Source organism: Acyrthosiphon pisum, chromosome X (assembly GCF_005508785.2).
Source record: "Acyrthosiphon pisum isolate AL4f chromosome X, pea_aphid_22Mar2018_4r6ur, whole genome shotgun sequence".
Lineage (NCBI taxonomy): Eukaryota > Metazoa > Arthropoda > Insecta > Hemiptera > Aphididae > Acyrthosiphon > Acyrthosiphon pisum.
This window is the reverse complement of record NC_042493.1, coordinates 80,623,904-80,628,775: the sequence shown is the minus strand read 5'-3', so window position 1 is coordinate 80,628,775 and position 4,872 is coordinate 80,623,904. Positions and strand designations below refer to the sequence as shown.

Below are 4,872 nucleotides of genomic sequence, written 5' to 3'. Positions count from 1 at the left end.
GACTAATGATTTAGTAAGTAAGGTAGGTTGTATTGTAGGTTTTTTAAAAACGCTCAACTTGTCTAAAAATAAAAAAAAAAGTAAAAAATCTACGACAAAACATGTAGGACATAATTATTGTTTATGCTGAAGAATAATAGCATGGGTATATAACATTTTTGACCTTTTCGGCAATCTTCATACAAAATACAAATTACAATATTATTATACTAGGTTACAATTTACCCTTGGGTACGTAATACGTCGACAAAGCACTCAATGCTAAAAGCATTTTTAAATTTACTATTTTTTTCTGTTTCTTCGAGGAGCGAAGTTTTGAAACACCAGAAAACTAGAAATGGAAATAAGGTAAATATTACATCACAATCCCAGCCCTATTATAGACTATAGTATAATATATTAATATAGTAAATGGACATTTTATCCCACCGGACATTTTTCCCCTGACTGTTTTCGGTCTAGTAGGACATTCCCCCCCACTATTTTTTAAAGTTCATTATTGACTAATAATAAAATATTATTTATTATAAAATTATTTTTTTTCATAAACATAATAGATTATAAATGTATATGTTCGATCCACTGAACAACTTAAAACAGTAAAAATTTAAGAATAAATAAGCATAAAATATAATATAATTAATAATTAATAAAAATGGCTAAAACTTCCAACATAAAAATGATACATATTGTAAAAAACATTTGATTAGGTACTGATTCTTTTTGTTATTTCTAAACACATGGCTATTTGAGATATATTTTTTTTTTTTGTTAAGACTACCAGTTTGGATATTTAACAATTTAATAATTACTTTGAATTTTATTCAAGTAGTTCAGTTGATCAAAAATATACATCTATAATTTATTATATTTATGAAAATATTTAAAAATATTAGACAAGAGGCAAAATAATAATTTCATATTAAAATAATATTATTAAATAGTAAACTTTAAAAAAAATGGGGGGTGGGGAATATCCGCATCAAAATTATATCGAGGGGGGGGTGTCCTACTACACGGAAAACAGTCTAGGGGGAAATGTTCGTACCTAATTCGTATAATATAATTTAGGGATAACTGTGATCAGTTTACATTCTTATCAATAAAGTATTTCAATTTTAGATTCCAAGCCAAGCTAATGATGTATTGATACTTTCCTCGATACTTTATTTCCTGATACTTTTTTTCCGCGAGTCGCGACATTTTTCCTCATGACTTATTTTCCTACCATCTTTGATCTTACAATATAGATATACTATATAACTATATAAGTACAAATGTAGAATAATAAAAATGCAATCCTGTGTGTTGTATTCGGACGGTTTTCATTGTGTGTTCGTTCGCCGCCGCCAAAGACTCGAATTCCATTGTATTGTTTCACAAATCACAATAATAACAATAATTGAATCAGTCATTTCGAGGTCATAATATTATTATCTCATCATAGGTACGTAGGTATTAATGAAAAAGTTTGTTAATCATTATAAATCAATAATTGTACATTTTTGTAATTTTTTTTACAATTGTGCTTTTTAAAAAACTATTTATTTACATACCTACCTTATTTGATATTTCGTGGAAATAGCATTTGCCCTTTTAAATTATTGATCATATTTGATGATATTTTTTCAAAAATATAATAAAATAAATGTAAAATAATTTCTTATTTCTTATAGTTGATATAGATAGATATAATAATATGTATTCAATAGTTAATTTACTTTTTTTTCAATTGAAAAAGGGCATATTATCGTAGCAGCTCGCGTCTGTAATTTGTATCATACCTACCCTTGAATTGTCAAAAATTCTATTTTTCCCCATAAATTTCGACTTTTAATATACATAATTATATACAACACACTATAAATTCAAAAATAGTTTTAGGTACCTACATCATAGATTTATTTATTTAATGATATTTAATATTTGAGAAAATTTAATTTTAAATTTTAACATCTGGAAAAGTAATGTAGTCATGTTCAAGTACCTACGACAATAAACGATTTTTTTAACATAGCGTGAAAACTTAAAATCATTATTAGTTTGTTTTATAATATATATATATATATATTAATATAATATGTATAAACATAAACTTATTTATTGAATATTCAAACGTATAAAAACAATTTTTGTTATTTTATATTCGAAAAATATAAGTAATTTTAGAAAATTTAAACATTCCACAATGGCACTATTAGGCATTTAAATTTTCATTATTTCGTATAGCTGAAAATGTTTTCAATTTTAATAGATAATGCTTAAAATGTTAATAGAATATTCCTCATGACTCATGAGTCATTCTTAGTTCTTACAAACCTAATTTAGCTAATTATTCGTTCTTTATCCAAAAAATCTCAAAAATATAAAAACACAATTATGCCTTTTATTCCGACGGGAAAAACAACATAAAAATTAAGGAAAACGGGAATTTTTACACAAAATCGGTTTTTGGTGTATCTTCAAAACAAATCAACTATACACATGAAATTTTCACTGGTTGTTTATATTTTAATTTTCTATACACGATAAAATTTTCAAAATATTTAAATTTGTTTTGAACTGTTTAGGAACATTTTTACTTTCCAATTTTATTAGTCTTTTTTTCTATGAATGTTAATAAAACTTTATTTGTTGGGTAAAAAAAGCTTGCAAATTTAATACAAGGCTCCTACTATATGAGATTTGAAAAATATTAAAAATCCTTAGTCACAGTTATTTTTATAAGCATACCTATAAATACCTATAAATACTGAAACATTAAGAAATTGAACAAATTATTTTGAGTTCAGAATTCATGAAAATTTTTCTTTTTAAACACAAGCTTTGAAAATGGAAAACAAGATTTCTCATAACTTTTCTACCTTTTTCAAAAAAAAAAAAAAAAAAATATACCAACAAACAAACAAAATTAAATTTTTATGAACGTTTTAAGTTCATATTTTTACAATATTGGATATTCACATATTCACTCGATTTCTCATTTAACGAATAACTGTAGATACATAACAATTTTACTGGATGTTTATATTTTCATTTTCTATACACCATAGAATTTTGAAAATATTTTGACTCTTTTTGACCTGTTTACGGACATTGTCGGTTTTCAATTTTTAAGTTTTTTTTTTATATAAATATAAATAAAACTTTATTTGATGGGTAAAAAAGAGTGAAAATTTAATGCAAGGCTCCTGATATAATATATGTATATTATCCTGATATGATATTATAGTATAGGAATTATTTATGCTTATTGCGTTTTTTGGAAAATATATGCATTATTTTGAACCATGACCCTCTTTAGATTTTATAGCATGTACGATTGCGCATTTATGTATGTGCATATTTCATAAATATTATTTTTATTTTTGTGTTAATATTTAAAAATTAAATTATACAATCTGTTAACACTATATCTATAGTTATTTTATACCTATATATCTTTGTTCACAGCAAGTCTGAGCACGATACTATTCGATGCACTACACACAAAGTGTGTGTTCTTATACAATCGTCTTTACCGATGTATGTATCGTTATAGGTACTCAAATTTGTATCTTAAGGATAACATGCTTATGAAATATACTTGCACATGTATATATGCGTAATCGTACAAGCACAGACTATATATGAATTTATAGGTAATAATAATTTTCATATAGTCTGTGGTACAAGCTATATAATCTAAAGAGGGTCATGGTTCAAAATAATACATATATTTTCCAAAAAACGCAAAAAAAGATATGAATAATCCCTCTACTACGCAACCCTAGCGTACGCAACGCAGCCTCAGTTTCTTTGTAGATCCTTACCTCAGTATCTATAGTGCCCTACCTCTGGCTGTTTAAGATATATCTCTGGCCGTTTATGAATTATAAAATAGTTCACTAGAAGCGCTAACACCGAGATCACAATTTAAGTCCAATGCCGTCTTATCATAGCTCGTTGGGCGACCGTACTATCTTAAATCGTGGACTGATACCAATGTGTAATGATCAATACACCTTGGCAGGTACCTACTACCTACTAGCACTACTAGTTCATCCGGAGTGTACAATTCACGACTGTATAATATCTCTATCCTCTTGCCGGTTTTATTTATTATAGTTTTATTATAGTCTTGTTTTTGGCTATCCGAGTCCTGAGATAATAGATTACTAGGTATACAGGCATACAGCAGACAGCATTCGTAAGTTACACTTACAAATATTATTTTAAACTAATTAATAATTAATTTTAAATTGTTTACCTACCTTTGAACAATAAATATTTATTAAAATTAAACAATAAAACATATATGATATAGCTTTGACTGTGGTTTGTATTGTATCTTCAAAATAAATATGACAAAATCAAAAACTTTTTTTCATTAGTTATATTTTTTACAATATTCGTACAAGGTGGTTCTACTCTACAGGGAGTGGCCCTATGGTATTTTCTGTTGTATTTTCTTATATAAAATGTTTTAATATTTTAATATTTTAATGTCTTAAGTATATTATGTTAGAGCATTATAATAGTAGTATATGTTGTAATCCTTGGAGATATAACTCCATTATATTTATTGTTATTTTATAGCTCAATTATCATTATTATGCTACCAATGTGTTTCAACACATCCAGGTTGTGGCATAAAACAATTTCTTGTCCAAGAAGATGATTTATGTGTAAAAATCATTGAGAAAATTGGAGGTAATTATTTGTATTATGCATAACAAAATTTTATTAATATTTCATTAAATTGTTGAATTTTACTTTATTAATTTCAATACAAATTTTCTTTAGTTTAATCACGACTTGTTGTGTTTGGTAGGCTGTGATTGGGCAAAATAATACTTTTGTGTGATTTTATTATTTTAAATTTTTAGATTA

The 4,872-nt window shown here is 25.8% G+C and overlaps 1 pseudogene; it reads left to right on the top strand.

Annotated features, from left to right (window-relative positions):
• Positions 1 to 337: 337 nt before the first annotated feature.
• Positions 338 to 4,872, top strand: part of LOC100569930 — a 6,701-nt pseudogene continuing 2,166 nt past the window's right edge.